Below are 17,528 nucleotides of genomic sequence, written 5' to 3'. Positions count from 1 at the left end.
TGTGGGGGAGAAAGGGAAAGGAGAATGTTAGCCACTTTGAGACTCCTTTGGGTAGTGATAAAGTGGGATATCAAATCCAAACTCAAATCCAAACTCTTCTGTATAATAGATATCACCACACCACTTCCCTAAGTTGTTTTGTTGTTGTTGTTGTTGTTGTTATTACTATTTACAGCAAACTGACACAATGGATGCATTTACACTTGGCTTGTCTGTGAGCTGTTTCTGGATTTGCACGCAGTGGAAAGCTATGGTTAACAGCTGAATTCTGGATTGTTCAGCCACTCGCTTACTGGGTAGAGGAAGGTAGAGAACCAGGCCAGAGTGCAGAGGGAACATTTTCGCCACTGTGCACAACAGATTGCCTTGCGTTGGCTTGAGCCACCACGCATCATCTCAGGAAGATGGTTCAGTAGATTAGCTGCTATTGGATCATTGCATATTCTTTAGTAAAGCCTGACACAACATTTGTGTGAGTTGTAAGCTTCTTATGTGCAGGACAGCGGATTACACTGCCAGGACCTTGCATTCAAAGGTCTTTCAAGTCGAAAGGTCCCTAAGGTGACTGCCTTTGCCACACATGCAAATGTTTGAGTGAAGTAGCCTTATTCAAATAGTGTGTGATGCAGTAATATTGTGTGTGTGCGTGTGATATGCATGTTCATAGACACAGTGCGAACTAGAGGCTGTTATATTTTTCTGTTGCACAGCTAGAGACTAGAATAGAGTTTTGTATTTGAGGAGTTAGTATCTATTATGAAATGAGGCAGAGTAATTAAATTATCTTAGTTTGCAGTTACACATATGCAAGTTATTTTATCTTCTAAAGGATAGGTGGATAATAAGTCCTCTCTGTATTTCTCCTAACCAATTGTACCCCCTGCTTGAACCTTGAAAACTTACTGTGGACTCTCATAAAATATAAGATTATAACATGTTATAAGATTGGAGCCTTTGCTTTACTGGCTGTTCAGTAAATACATTGGTGTCTCTTGGATATGCCCTGAGGCGCTGAAACCTGAGGCCTGCCCACATCTTGAGTTCTACTTTCCTGCTTGCAAAGTGCCTCTGGCTAGTGGAGCTGTCGATTTCTCCCACCCCTTTCCCTTCCCTCCTAATAAAAAGATTTTTTTTGTTGCTTAAATAAAAAAAAAGGTTGAACAGCTGTAATGAAATTCAACAGTTTCTCCAGTTTCAAATCGTGTTAAAGCTTGACATTTTTCATTGACAAAAGGTTTTAAGCCTTGGATATTTGATTTAATGTGTGTGTCTATTTTAAGTGTGACACACACACACACACACACAGAGAGAGAGAGAGAGAGAGAGAGAGAGAGAGAGAGAGAGAGAGAGCTCGTGCACAAAGTATCCCAATTCAAGAGGCACAAATATGGATGCAGAGAGCAGGAGCTTCCAGATGTGCATATCTCCTGCTGTTTGCTATAAGATGCAAATTGACAGAGGACGATATGGTTGGGCAATGTTCTCGAAACTACCAACCTGAATTTGACGAAACTGCGGGAGGCAGGAGTGCCTGGCGTGCTCTGGTCCATGAGGTCATGAAGAGTTGGACACAACTAAACAACAACAACAAATTGATTGGCCGACAAATATATCCCCTTTACTTTGTGATTCAGGAAGATTTCTACTGTTGCTATTAAGTAAGCCCCTACTGTTGCTATTAAGTAAGTAAAGTCATGAAATGCAGATTTTAATAGGTCACCCCTTTTCTCCTTTGCACAGTTAAAGGAAAAGATAGTCAAATGCCCACAGGTATAGGAGAGTTGGTAGATGTATAGGTGAGTGATGAAGCAGGTGAATAAATTTACTTCTAGCACTTACTGCAGTAGATTTACCTAGTGGCAACTGGAAGGAAATGGATTGTTGCTAAATTATATGCATTGTAATAGTATTTGATGAGGAGTGAAGAAGAAACAGTAAAGAAGTGGAGAGGAGTCTATCAAATGGCAATTACAGATTTTTTTAAAGGCAAGGGTAGCTTAGAGAAGACTGTTAGTTTGTGAGACTTTGTTATTATACTTCCGCATATAGGAAGTATAACGATGGAAAGCACAAAGACTGGAAAGGGCAACAAAAATATAACAGGCTTGTAATAGGTGAATCTCTGAGAGTTTTAGAAGGTGTCATAAGGTGAGAAGAAGGTTGTTGTGAAACTGAAGGATGTAGAGCTTTTAAAATAAGGACCAGTGCTCTGGAAGTGTAGCAGGAAGCCAGTGCAGGGATTTCAAAAGACGGCCGCCATAAGCCTGATTCAGGCGTTACTTGTATATATGGTGTTATCGTGATTATTTTTGAACACACGAAGAGCTGTTGGATCAGGCCAGTGGCCCATCTAGTCCAGCATCCTGTGGCCAGCCTCTGCGTGGTTACAGCCTCTGCTACCCTTTCTCTTCAGACAGCTGCAGGCCATGGTTGTTTGAGGGAAGAGACAAAATGTTGCTAAAACTTCAGTCCCCACAGTTATGCCATACAAGCGAGTGATATGCCTCAGTAGCGCTGCAGTTATCAAGGGAGGAGAGAGGTTTTGTGAATTTTCTAAAGAGAAGCCACAGATGCAGGAATGGTTAGTTAAGAAAATGGTTCAGCATCATACGAAAGAACAAGGCATATCCTAGGGATTTAACACGCAGAGATGAAATACCAAATCTTGGAGTTGTTGGAAAGAAAGAAACTGGTATGGCTTGGGTGGGAGGGAAAAGGAAGAAGAAAAGTGTTCATAGATGTGTGGCTCAGATATGTAGGGCGATGGTATAAGCCCAAACATAGCAGAGAAATGTGGGCTGTAGATACATGAGGATTATAGTTTTGTATGGTTTTGCTGAATCGTAGCTACTTAGAATGCTATACAATGCTGGCTAAAGAATGACCTACTCACTTTGAATCACTACCATGCTACCAACTAACTAGCTTGACTTGGGCCTGCTTCTGTTTTCATCTCAGCCTTAGTTTGCCATTGCAACATGGAGGTAGTAATCCTGTTTTACTTTACTGAATTACAATGAGTTAATGTATGAGAAATGTATTGGATACTCTTAAGGCTCAGTACTATTTCTATTACCCAATAGCTGTAGGTCTTAATAGAACTTACAGTGGGATTACACTGTAAAAGCACTATCATGCCATTATTTTTGCTAACATTTTACTAATTATTTCAGCTTTATCTATATTTGGTGTTTTCTAACATCACAAATAGAAGCACAGTCATACCTTGGTTCTCGAACGCCTTGGTACTCGCATGTTTTGGCTCCCGAATGCCGCAAACACGGAAGTAAGTGTTCCGGTTTGCGAACGTTTTTGCAAAGCGGCTTCCAATTAGCTGCAGGAAGCTCCTGCAGCCGATCGGAAGCCGTGTCTTGGTTTTCAAACTGTTTCGGGAGTTGAACAGATTAAGTTCAAGAACCAAGGGACAACTGGACTATCTATCATCGTGGGTTCCTCCCATGGCCCTATGTTTTGATATAAGTGACATGATGTTTGAGACAGACTCTAGATGTGCTGTGGCTCTCTGCTTGTGTTGATGAGATGAGGTGTCTATTTGGGATATGAGCAGCCTTTGAACAGTAATGCATTTATTGGCATTGTGCATTCTTTTTAGCGGTTCTGCTGAGAAGTATTTTGGCCACTGTTAATGCTCTTAAACCAAATGATTGGCAATGTGCAAGTATCTACAAAATTTAGTATCTCACTTTGGAGTGCTGTTTATTTTGTTTCACATGTATGCTCTCTACTGGTTTGTTGCTGCCGACTGCATAGCTGACTGTACTGCAAATATAGCTGAATCCTTCTTGTTTTCACCTTTATGTGGTGGAGTTATTTTAAGTAAAGCTGCTTTAAAAATAAACAGGTATATTCCTATTTTATTTGTGTGTGTGCGTGCCTGTTTGCACTCGTGCACTTGCATAACGACAAAATGTGAACAGTGGCCTGTCATATTTCCTACTCCTGAAAACCACACTCCTTTAAATAAAAATCAATATCAAAAGTAACCTTGTGGGTGACGCCTGTTATTTACAGCTGATCTATGCTTAGGAACAAGTGTATCCTTTCAGGTTATTTAAAGGTTTTAAAAGTCCACGGGCCCCTTATATTCCCTCTTTGCTGTAGCCTAAGGGCTGAGAGTGTTTGGCCCATAGTTGAATATTGTGGGTTAGTGGAGTGGGTGGGAGTGGCTTAGTGGTTGAGATGCCTGTGGTGCTGTTTTGTCTACTGGGGGGAAATGTGGTCAGAGGTTCTCAGTCAGTGTGCTGGGCATTCTTCAGCCTGGAAATGAGAGAGGAGGCATTCACATTGCTTCCTACCTCTCCTTGTCCCCCCCCCCCCACACCCTGCAAGAATCCCTCTCATCCACTACCACAAATATTTGGCACAGGGAACAAATGTCAGCAGGAAGTGAAACACGAAGGAGGCCAAATTATGTCCACCTTCTGTGTTTTGCTTATTACATCTTTTTGGGAAGAGGCTTATGTGCGTTTTAAGCCTGGAAAGCACCACTCATTAATATTAAAATGTTCGTGTTTACTGCTTATTTACTGGCCTCTTGTCTTGCGTAATATTTTGATTTCGATAAAATGAAAACAAATCAATACAAGCCTCATTAATCATTAATGTTTTACATGGTGAAGCTGCTTTGCCGGTTTAGATCACTGTATGCATTAAACTCATTCCTGCATGTTCCGTTCCCGGAAGTTCAAAAAGACTGTTATTGCTGGTGTGATATTTTTTTTTTTGCACCAAACGCCAGTAACGGTTTCCACTAATCTTTTTTATGTATTTTAAAAAACTGTTGGCCACCTTTTCAACAAAACAGCAGTTCTATCGGCTAAACTGGCGTTAGGGATTTAAACCAAAGCACCTCAGCCAAGGGACACGGGTGGCACTGTGGGTTAAACCACAGAGCCTAGGCCTTGCCGATCAGAAGGTCAGCGGTTCGAATCCCCACGACGGGGTGAGCTCCCGTTGCTCAGTCCCTGCTCCTGCCAACCTAGCAGTTTGAAAACACGTCAAAGTGCAAGTAGATAAATAGATACTGGTCCAGCGGGAAGGTAAACAGCGTTTCCGTGCGCTGCTCTGGTTTGCCAGAAGCGGCTTAGTCATGCTGGCCACGTGACCAGGAAGCTGTATGCCGGCTCCTTTGGCCAATAAAGCAAGATGAGCGCTGCAACCCCAGAGTTGGTCACGACTGGACCTAATGGTCAGGGGTCCCTTTACCTTTACTTTACCTCAGCCAAACCAAGCCCAAGATCTGCTACATCCTATATCACTCAGCCTGGAAGATGTGGCCTCACTCTTGCACTCTTAATTTACATCCAATAATTTCAGTGAGTTTGCTTTAACTTAGTTAGAGTCAACCCTCTGTCAAGAACAAGCAGTGTGCCAATATAAAAATTCTTTCTGATTTTTAGAATTTTGGTAGAAATTCACTTAGGTAGAAGAAGAAAAGCAACAACTTTAACCGTTTCCTATACAAAAAGAGGTTCCTCCTTTCCTGCCTATTGCTCAAACTATATTAAAAAGTGTGTTGATTGAAATGCTGCACTTTTGAGGGGATAGCCCAAGGAATGGGCCTATATTTCTCCAGCAAACCCAAAGGGTTTGTTTTCCCAAACATCATTTCCACAATTCTTTTAGTCCCCACCTGTGGTTCACTTTGAGTGGTTTGTTCCTTCACAGCTGAACATTTCGTGAAATGATTTGGGCTGGTGTTGGCTGGTAGGGAGGCTGTGAGCCTGCGCTGAGTGACTTGGATTAGACATTTGTAGCGTCCTATCAAATCACAAGTGTGTGGAGATAGTTAACCATTGTGCGAGGATTTCGGCCTTGCATCTTTTACTTTTCTAATGGACAATTGAGACATTCAAGCTTATGGGTTGAAAGGAAAATGGGTGCAAGTGGTTTTGCTGGCCTCCCAGGCTAATGCTGTAGAAGAAGCAAATAGAGAAAAGGATTATTGATAGGGGAAACAACTGGTCTTGAATCCTGGGAGGGAATGTTTATTTCTCTGCTCTCTAGGAGGGATTTGGAAAGAGCTGTAATCCTGGGTTAGGAGTAATTTGTTACAGCAAGATGATACTTGAGTGGCAGGAGGTTTCTGGCTGAGGCAGCAAGATTTTTTTATTTTTTTTATTGTTCGGGGAGTAGCTGGTCTCTTCCGAAGGTCAGCCTGACATAAATCCCCCACCCTGAAAATTTTGTTTCACAACTGACAAAATTAACCAAGAGGACAGTTGACCTTTTTGCATCATCCTAGGGCATCTGTGCACACACACCCTCCCTCTTCCCTCCCTTGCCCCCCAAAACGGTTTCGACGAAAAGAATGTGCAGAAGAATGAGAGCACAGTGAAAAGTTTAAGTTTTCTGCTGGGACTTTAAAAGCATTCCCACCTTCTCCTGTGAGACCAGAATGTTTCTGTTTTTAATATTAGCTCAGCAACTTCCAATTTTTTTTTCTGTTTTACTGAGATGACATTTTCGGTATTAAAGCATCCTGCTTGTTTTTCTATTTCCCCACTGACCCTAGGGAAGAGAGAATTTTGCAAGTCTCTGGGTTGTTGGTTTTGGGGGGTTTTTTGGTGAGAGAGAGGCAGTAATCTTTGGAGCCAAATGTTTTGAAGTAACCCCTTGTTACAGTGAAGGCCCATTCACAGGAAAAGCCACAAAGGACGTGACAGAAAATTCAGTTTGAAATTTTATGGGTTTACTTAAGAGCATATTTAGCAATTCATTCCTTTTTTTGTCATGTTCAACATTAGGAGAAAACTGGATTACTCATGTTTAAAATGACCCCTATAGTTGTCATAGTAGTATGCTAGAGGTAGTAGTACTTGGAAGTTAAGAAAAGAAAATGAAGTAAGCATAAAAGTACATCTGTATCATTAAGCAGACTAGTGTTACTGATAGCAAAATTGATATGGGGAAAATAATAGTCCAAGGAATTGTAATTAAAAACATGGAGGCTGACGCTGTAGTGGGCATTTTCAAGGGCGACTAAGTGGATGAGAGGAGTTGCTTTAAGTCTTTTAAAACACCTAAAGATGTCCCCCAAACCAGTTTTACTCTAGCTGGGCTCCAAAACTATCATTAAGCATAGCTACAGAAAAAAATTTATGTGAGGAATCAAAGGCAAATCTGGGGGAGTGCAGCTGGTGAGCTTGCACCCGGTGCAGAGCTTCTGGGGTGCTGCAGGGGGCGCCACAATGATGACCTCTAGTGGAAGGCAAGATTTTAGTATTGCACAGGATGCTGCTGAAATTTGAGGTGCCCAGGTCCACGAGTAGTGGGATTAATGCAAGGAGAAACAGGGAAGATGGGAAAGTTAATAATAAACCATTTTTCTCTCCACCAATTCACCACCACAGTCACTACTCCACCACCATCATAGTCATGTTATCTCCATAAAAGTGTGTTGGAACATGAGTATGTCAAGTTAACAGCATTATTGTAAGCTTCCATATTTGTGGTTTACACAGGGAGGGAGGAGCAGAACTGCACCCTCCAGTCCCTTCCTGACATTTTCATGGGTGCTGCAGACCATCAGAAAGGAAATTTCATGTATGTACACCCATAAGCGTACCCATGTAGTCAGGAACCTTCCATGTTCTAGATTCCTGATCAGCTAGAGGGCATGTGTGCATATAACTTTATGTATGTAGGCTTTGTTTCCCAGTGCTTTAGTAAGCACTTGGAGATTGTGAGGTCATAGACATGCTGCTATAAGGGAAAGATGTGCACCCAGTGATGAATAGCACATGCATGCAGAGATGCCAATGAATAATCCTAATGTGTAGCTGTTCCTTGAGAGTGGCACCACATAGTCATTTCTTATTTAAAAGTGGCTTAGAAAATATGGCTTCATTGGGACCACTCTCCTTACATATTGGGTTATTTGCTGACTGTGAAATCTGAGTGTTGAGCTCTCTCAGAAATTGTTATTTTGTTGTTGTCAGGCAGACCACCTTGAATAAAATATTGGGGCGCAGGTAAGTCCCGCTTCCATAATCAATCACAAAACACGGCGCGTGAACACCATTTGAATGGCAATGCCTGTCTACTGGAGGGGGGAGCCCCCTCAATTATTTTATTGGGGACAGGGGCAAAGGGACCTTGGTCTCAAGGAGTTTTAGTGTTACAGGCAGATTACTATTTGAAGCTGGATCTCATTCGGTTGGAGCCAAAGCTGTTTTTCTTGCCCTTTCCCTCCTGATAATAGTTCCCTGCCCTGAACTCCTGAAAAGGTGTTCTGGAGGGCCAGGAAGCCTTTGGAGTGAAGTAGGAGGCTACTATTGAAATGGGAGGTAGCAGAAATAGGTCAGGGGCAGATGAAGTAGGGTGTGAAGCTGGAACAGTCAGGATACAATGGCATGGTGCCCTTTCCCACACAGCAGAGCTCAGCCTACTCCTTTATTTTCTGGGGAACTAGGTTCAATGAAGTAGACTTTGAGATGACGATAATACAAATAAGCAGAAGTCTTAAGGTGGCTCTCCTTGAAGCCTCCTCCATGGGAGTGAAGACACAATACTACATTGCACCAGCAGAGTTTTTCCAGCTGGTACTGGACTTCCACTCTCAGAGGGCAGTTGTAGCATGTTTGCTAAGAAAGTTGTTTTTATCCACCTTGACTTTAGCTGTGCTAGTTCAGCATTTTAGTCCGTGGTTGTGCCCAGAGCACTGTCTAATATTGGGGCTATGAAATGAATTTACGTTATTTCAGCCCGAAGACCTGGACCTGGTGGTGGTTATTCAACCCTCACCATTATGTGCTTATTGCATCTAGCAGATGTGATTAATCTTACAAGAGGAGTGGGCCCATCTGTCTTGAAAGAAGTTGTTGTGAGGCCACTATTAAATAAGCCCTCTTTGGTCCAAGGACTGCAGTACTGCAGAGTTGGAATGGATCAAAAAGGTCACCTACTCCAACCCGCTGCAATGCAGGACATTTTTTTGCCCAGTGTGGGTCTCAAACTCATAACTCTGCTTGTTTGTATGAACGGTCGCTGTGTGACTCCTAGTGCTCTTGAATGAAACTGATTGCCTGGATCTGTTTCAGTCTAGTTTGGGCATGGTTTGGCACAGAAATTGCCTTGGTTGTCCTAATGGATGACTTGGTCTGGATAATGTGCCAGGGGATTCTGAGCCTGCTATTTCTTCTGCATCTTTCAGCAGCTTTTGATAAATACCATTGACCGTAATATCCTTGTGGATAGGTTGTTGGGAATGGGGGGTGTTCCCTTTCTGACTGAATGATTGATTCTGAAAGATGTTCTTCATGAAAGCTGTCTCTTAGCAGATGATCAGCTGCTTGCTTCTTCAGGTGTAACTTCAAATCATTCTTCAAGGGCAGCACCATGTATAAAGAACTACAGTAGCTGATCCATGAGTTTACCAGAAGTGTTAATGATGTTTGATAGAGTGACATAGTCCAGAAAAAGTCATAGCAAATGAACCTGCTAAGCACAATAAAAGACACTCTTCATAGAATATTTATAGTATTAGAGCAGGAACAAGTGGGCTGTTCAATCTGGCATCTAAATTGTTGTTTCAGAATGCGCTATCTGCTACTGTATGATTTTTTTTGGTTCCTCTTCCAGTTATGAACCTATCTGTTGACCATATTTTTGTGAATGAAGCTGACATTCTAAACTTTAAAAAATAAATGCATTGCATTCACTTGGAAAATCTTGGTTGTATTTAAGGATTATGACAGAAAAACATGTCTAGATCTGTCGGTAGTGGATTGGTAATCTACCAGTGGTTTACAGTAGCTTTCCAAGTGGATGATTTAGCTGTACATTCAGTACACATTATAGAGAATGTAGTGCAAATCATTGAAAGGCGATTGATTTCGGGGTTAGGTGGTGAGATAGATTAGTGGCAATGAACAAATTCTGTGTTGGTGGATCTCTGATACAGAAGCCCTTCTCTGCATGAAAGAGTCAATTTTATATTGTTTGCCAGATCTCAAAGTTGTTTCTTGTAAATCCCCTTTGTCTTTACCATCTGCCATAACAAAGTCTTTTAGTCAAGGTCATTCCCACACTCTTAAACTGTCAAACAAAAGTTCTCAAATTTTACACTTCACTTGTTGCTGTAACAATTTGTAAATCCTCTAGAGGGCGCAGAGTCAATTTTTTACTTCTCCAAATAGTCCCACACTCTCTTAAAAATAAACAAAAGTTTTCCTAGTCCCTTCCAATTGTTCTTTTCTCTTTCTAAGGGATCCAAGTCAATAATGTCCAATAAGTAACTTTACAATGCAACAAAATAAATATTTCAAGTTGAGAGTAACCAAAGTCAATTAAAGATACTTTTTAACCTTCTTATAGCAACAGTCCTTAGCCGGTTCCTTTCCTCCGGCAGTCCGATCCCAGGTATAAGAACAGCGATATTTAACTCAGGTTCTTTAAAATTGGCAGAGAAACACTTTAAAATCTTCTTCCCCCCCCTTCTGCCTTCGGGGAGGGAGTTCTTTGCTTTGGTGGTGGGTTTCTTAATTTCCACAAATTTCCTCTCAAACAGTTACAGCTAGAGTGCCTTTCGCTTTGATCTTGCTACAGAACGGAAAGCAGACTTCCTTTTTAGTGCTTATCCGTCTCGGTACCCAATTTCTTTAATTTTAATGTCCAATTGTATTTTAGCGGTCAATCCTACTCACGGATAGTTGTTTTTTTGATCCAATTTTCGCCGGAAGAAATCAGCGCTCTCCGCTAATGGCGACGCGGCTTCGCTTCGCAGGCTGGGTGAAGACGACTCTCAGCACCGCTCCTCACACCCTCCGCTGATCCGCAGCCTTTAAAAAGGCTATTTCACAGCGTCGGGGGGGCGCAAAGGTGCCCGCCGAGTCTCCGGTTCACAGGCAACACGCCTGTGATTTTTGAGGGTCCCCGCTCCGCCGTAGCTGACAGGACCCGAACCTACGAAGCAGACCTCTCCCGGAGCTCCGGGTGAGATCCGCCATTAAGCGCTGGCGCTAACCGGAAGTCGGCCTGGATCTCTATAATATAGTGTTGGGAGCCTCTGAATAAGCTTAGCAACTGCTCTATATTTCCATTGTCATCTCTGTTCCATAGGATTAATATAGTGATGACTGCAGATTATTGGGTGGAATAGACATTTCATTAATATGTGTTCAGTGTGTTTGTGTTTTTCCTTGGTAATGTCTTGTTTGCCCCAAGACTGGGCCTAGCTATGGGAAAACTTTCCAATGGCAAATATTATCTTCTAGAACTAGATTCTTCCATCTATTGAACTAAGTGAGTTTTTAGTATATTATGTCAAGAAAATACCTCTTAACATCAAAAACAAAAGGAGTAAGGACATAAGGAAAGTGGTGCTATAAATATCTTAGGTCTTGGTTTTTCTGATACTGTATCATAATTTTCCTGACAGTCACGAGGTAGAGCATAGTGGCAGGATTTTGAGTTTGCAACTTTGTTTTTTGTAAATTTATTTTATTTTATTTTCTTCTTTCAACAATAAGTAATAATTCCACAAATAACATCAAAAACAAGTCCCCCCCCTTCCCCCATATGTACATTTATCCTTTCAACACTATATCTTGTGAGATTCTTAAAATCTTGCGTCTTCCCTTCATTTCTACTTCTGGTTCCTTATATATACCAAATTCTTCTGCATTTCCATATCTACGCTTAACCCATTATTATATCCTTAATTATCCAAATTTCTGATAATTGCAAGCATTTAGTTGACTAAACGCTTGAGTTTGCAACTTTGAAAAGGTCTTCGTGTTTGCCCCTCCTTTCCCCCAAGTCTGCTGTTCCTAGTCTCCCTGAACAGGATTTTGCTCCACTTAGCCGTATTGCCATTACCAGATATTTTCTCTAGAAGTGCTTTAGCTTTCTGCCTTGGGCTGTGCCTCATTTCAAATGTCAGTGTAGCAATAAGATGGTTGATAACATCTGCTTTCTTGCAGGACCCAAGATACATTTCCTCCTCCCTCTCCACTTTTTAAAAAGCCCTATCCTTTGCCATTTGAGGTGTTTGCTTTCCCCCTTGTGATGACAATTTAACAGCCTTTCAAGAGTGTGTTGTGTTTCTCCTCACCCACCCCCTGTGCACGGATTCTAGCCAGCCACACATTATAATATTTTGCACAGACAGTAGGAGCCTTAAAAGATTTGGAGTTCTCTCTTCCTATCTCTCAAAAACAGAAGAAGCAATAATGATCTATTGCTAGATCATCCTTTTAAATCAATATTGAACTTCTGGCCAGTATATCTATATTAATATTTCAGCTTTAAAATGGGACATCAGAACCTATATACATTTCCCCCCTGTTTTTAATATTACACCAGTTTGTTGGAAGTAAGGCTGGAAAAGACAAGAAATTACAGAATTTTTATAGAACAGAGTATTTGGATTCTCTCTTTACTGTATGATATAGACACAAAGTTGGGATCCCATGAAGGAAATATCTCGCCCCCTCCTCCCTTCACCTTCTCCTTTTGCAGACACTTGCAAGTTGAAGGGACTCCTGGCTCACATTTGTATTTGAGTCTGAAAGAATAGCATTTCCTGCTGTTTCATGTAGGAGGAAGGAAAGGATTTACCACTCTCTAGTAATGGGACAAAAAAACCCCAATACTCTAAAAAACAAACAAAACACTATCAGAGAGAGAGAGAGAGAGAGAGAGAGAGAGAGAGAGAGAGAGAGAGAGACCCCTCTGATTAGTTGCATAATTCTGCAATAGTAAACCTGAGAAGGCAATTACGCATTCCCCTTCTAATATATGCTGTGTAAGTGCTGTGATGTAACCCTTCCTCTGCCAAAAGAACCATCCCTTCTTTAGTTTCCAAACTAATACCTTAAAGCATTGTGTGTGGATGGTGGGGCAATTACTTGGCAGTTCATTCCATTGTGCAAGAGTTGCTGTGGGCTGGATCGCTGCTACATAATTCCATAGCAGTGCTTTCTCTTTCTCACTCTCTCACCATCTGGATTGAGTTAGCTCACTCGGCAGTAGGACTGAGTCTCATTTCCTCCAACCAGTAATGTTATATAGGCAGTGATCCTGCCCTGCCCTAACATAATTGAAAATTATGTGTATTGTAGACTCGCAGCGCTGAAATGTAGACTCGTAAAAATCTGGGGCTCAGGTAGCCTGTGGAGATTGGATTTGGCACACAATGAAGCTTTTATGTAAAATAAGAATTATAAGCCACCACATTAATATTGTATTATGGCCATGACAATTCCTGGGCTGAGAGACTTTGAGGCAAGCTTGAAGCTGTTGAACGAAACAAACATTTTATTCTTTATCAATAGAGCTGGATCTTTTTATTAGGGATGAGCTAAAACCAGGGGGTAGGGATTGAGGGATTCACAAATTTATTTGCTCATAAAATGCACCCCCTTTCACCAAGATTTTGGCGCTCTCTCTCTCTCTCTCTCTCTCTCTCTCTCTCTCTCTCTCTCTCTCTCTCTCGGTGGTAGGTATACTGCAAAGAAAAGGTGGTCCTTCTCACATATTCAGGTGACTACCGGCCCCTGTTCCTGTCATTCAGGCAGTGGTGGTGATACAATTCCATTGAAAGTGTGTTTGAAGTCCCTGTTGGCTGCAGCTTTGACACCATTTTTGTGCACGTTCAGTATAGCCCCCTTCTTACAAGCAGTAGATAGTTTCACATAACCAATCAGATTTAGCTGTGTGATTACTCCACTGAGGGCTCAGCTAACACAGAGTGAGAGAAGAGCCTTTCCTCTGAACTGGGTTTGTTGTTAGCTGAAACCTATTGACTATACGGTGTCGGTGTTATTTGGAAGAAAGTAGGCTGCAAAGCAGGTACAACAGTTTCTGGTGATGGGAATACAAGCAGCAGTGAAGTGGTATGTAAAAAGGTGAGCTTCAGTGGGTCTTTTGGGCCTGTGATAGTGTCTTTACAAAAAAAGGCTTTCTGGAGAATATTGCTGGAGAATCATTTTAGCAAGCAGCATAGTTTTTTAAAATTTTGATGAAGACAGCTTTTTCAGGTCTTCTTTTTGTTTGTGTTCCATAGTAACCTTCACTTGGAGGTTACTTCATTGATTGCTGTACAGTACTCCAGTCTTTGATTGAGTTCGTTTACCCCATGGTTTATGTATCAGCATAATATCTGTTGCTAGTAATACCATCCTTATTGCTAATAACACGCATTGATTTTTTAAGGCATAGTTCTACATAATTTGAGATCACACCTTTTAATGTCAGAATAGTATTGGTAGAGATTTTCACACTTTGAGACTTTCAGGTTTTCCTCTTAAACAGAAACGTTCTTCAGGTCCTTAAGCTTTTAAAGATAAGTTTGGAAGTGTGTAACCAATGCTTGGTGAAATCTCAGTAGCAAATTTTCCAGTGATTTGAGATGTGGGCTTCAGTTTGCTACATAGATAATGAGCAAATGAGCAAACTCAGAATAAATTTAGCAGAAGAAGCTAAAATCTTTTCCAAATTTGATAAAAAAATTAAATATTTAATCTGGTTTGAGTCTTGTAAGCAGAATCTGAATTATTGTTTGGTACAGTGATTTGACCCCCCCCCCGGCACAGTCCCCCTACTGACATCTCCCTACCAGCACACTCTCTCTACTTGTTTCCAAAGACTGACTACAAAAGAAGAAAAATGGCACCTTTTAAAAAGGTTTTTTAAATTGGTATTTAATATTTGGGAGGGAGCGGGGGAATCCTAGCAAAAAAAGACTGCAGTTAAAATGTATAAGGAAGAGTGTGAGATCCCTTTTGGTTGCTGCAATTATGTTTAGAATCTGATATGATTAGATAGTCTCCAAACTGCAAGTGAGGGAACTGGGCCTCTATTTTTGATAATAGTTTTTGGCTACGACTCCCAATAAATATATATTGCATTGAGCAGCATTGCTAAATTACAGTGGTACCTCTGGTTACGTACTTAATTCATTCTGGAGGTCCGTTCTTAACCTGAATCTGTTCTTAACCTGAAGCACCACTTTAGCTAATGGGGCCTCCCGCTGCTGCCGCGCCACCGCCACACGATTTCTGTTCTCATCCTGAAGCAAAGTTCTTAACCTGAGGTACTATTTCTGGGTTAGCAGAGTCTGTAACCTGAAGCGTATGTAACCCGAGGTACCACAGTACTTGTTCTTAAACAAACGGTTAGCCTCTGTGTAGTAACAAAATGTTTTGCACTCCTTAAACCAGCATTAAACCTGATGCTTGTGGTAACCTAAGCAAGGATTTTAACAGCCATTCTCGTCAGAGCTCAAACACATGATCAGTAGTTACTCATTATGTATTAGTTGCTGGGCTATACCACTTCACTCTGCAGTGACTGCTGCCAATAGGAAGGAAGGCCCACATATGAAAATCTAGCAACTGGAGAACAGAGTCCAGACTATCATTATCCTGCTAGTGCTAAGTATTTATGTGTGAGGTGGTTCTCTCTCTCCCCCCCCCCACCCCTGTTCTCCCAGTAAAGGTCAGTTGTAAAGCCTCACTGGAGCTTGTGCTGAAAAGTGACTAGGTAAATTCAGCACATTCTTTCTCAGCAGGACCTGCTTCCTGTGTATCCCGAATCCTATCTAGTGACCTCAGTAAGGAGAATAAGCCTTGGCTGCTATTGTTGGAGGGAGTGAGCTGTACCCTATTCCTGCTTGTGCATCGTGAACAGGATTGTTTACAGAGTCTCAGTTTCACGGGCAATCTAGTGACTTATGCAAAGCGGTTGCTTGTACGTCATGGGGACACATGTTCTCCAACCGACTATCTTTTATAACTTGTGCTGATGGACAAGGAGGAAATTGCTCTGCTAGACTAACAGAACTCAAGTCACGGCTGTCTTTTGAAGAGAGCAGCATGCAGATACAACACTGTGGGTGTGATCATTGTTATAAGTGATGCTGACCTATTGACAATACAAATATTTGGAGAATCCACGTGTCTATTTTCTCTGTTCTAATCTGTTTTCATTTTATTTTGCCACATTGCCATGCCCACCCACCCACCCCTTCTTTCGTGGGCAGTTTTTTTAGCCTAACACCAACACAGGGGGGTTGGTTGGGGTTGGGGGCTCCTTCAAGACTATCTGTTGTGCTTTGCAGATGAGAGCCCCTTCTCCCATTACAATTTTAGGGATATATTTGTGATGTTTCAAATGAAAAATATCAGCTTTGAATGTATGTGTGTCAGATGTAGGACTGTTACCACCATTCATATTCTTGATGCAGAGCTGTAGCTGGTTCTGGCACGCTGCAGCTCTGTGATGGATGGGCGTTGGCATGTGCATAATGCATGGAATGGTCCAGAGGAGGGATTTTAAAGTGGGTTTCAAAAATTGAAACCTACACTTTGAAAATAGCACTATACTGCCTATCATAGATGTTGTCTTGCATGAAGGAGTAGAGAAGGACACACTTTACCAGGGCCTGGGTTCCTGGCCCAGATTGCAATTTTATTACCATGACAGGGCAGCCGGAGGGAATGAGTCAAAGTTGCAGGTCTTGCTTGAGGATGTTTATGGAAACCTGTTTCCTGTATTTGGATACATTGGGCAGGATTCACCTAACATAACCCCATCAGCAGAAGACCTGCACAAGAACTTCCGCTTGCCCAATGGGGCTTTCCTCCCTGTATAACCCTCCCTGAAACTGGCTCCTGGAGGGAGAGTCCCACATAAATGATAGGGTGATAATGGTTCCTGGCTAGCTGAGATGCTTTCACAGATGTAATGACTGGAAGAGCACCATGATGAATTTATTATTATTTAATAAATTTATTTACTGCCCTTCATCCAAAGATCCCCAGGCATATACAACATAGAAACATATTATGTATAAAACAACAACAACAGCAACAAGCAATACCCCCACATCTAAAAGGACAAACAGTGTTTGATAACCAAAGGCCTGGTTGAAGTGGAATGTTTTTGCCTGGCATCTAAAGATATGTAATGAGAGCATCAGGAGAGCCCCCCTATTGTCCGGGTCTTGCGAGATTTGCTGGTCCCAGTCAGAAACAGGATCAGAAAAAGCAATGTTCTGAACAGTCAATTATTGGTCTGTGCCCTTCTTTAGAACAGAGGAAGTGTGCTTAGAAAGCTAAACCATGACTTGTAGTTTGAGAAATAGTTGTACTTGCTTGTGTGGCATGCTCAAGGAAGTACCAGCCCCAAGTTTCTTCAGGTATGAGGGAAAGCTGGTGTGAGGAACATAAAAACCACAATAATTGATATCAGAAAGAGTGGGAAGCCAAAATTTATGTAAGTAAATATCTAGTACACCCACCTGCCAAATATGACTATGTCATTCATTCTTTGATATGAAATCATTCATTACTTTGATATGAAAAGGCTATATAAATATAGAGGTTTAAAGTGAATTAGTCTATTTATAAAATGTTTGTAGCTATGGTAGTCCATTAGGCAAAAGCAACTTGTTGGGTTGGGCAGAGCCCACTATCCCCGGCAGGTGGGTGGCTTACTGTGAGGGAGAGGGGAAAGGCAGTGGGCGGGCAGCGTGGTGCAGACACACTGGTGGAGCCAATCTG

The 17,528-nt window shown here is 41.7% G+C and overlaps 1 protein-coding gene across 37 annotated transcripts in view; it reads left to right on the top strand.

Moving 5' to 3' along the window:
* Positions 1–17,528, top strand: part of TCF7L2 (transcription factor 7 like 2) — a 210,986-nt gene that overhangs the window by 63,282 nt on the left and 130,176 nt on the right. The gene's annotated exons all lie outside the window — the stretch shown is intronic.

The sequence above is a fragment of the Podarcis raffonei genome, chromosome 5 (genome assembly GCF_027172205.1).
Source record: "Podarcis raffonei isolate rPodRaf1 chromosome 5, rPodRaf1.pri, whole genome shotgun sequence".
Lineage (NCBI taxonomy): Eukaryota > Metazoa > Chordata > Lepidosauria > Squamata > Lacertidae > Podarcis > Podarcis raffonei.
This window is presented reverse-complemented; position numbering and strand designations above follow the sequence as displayed.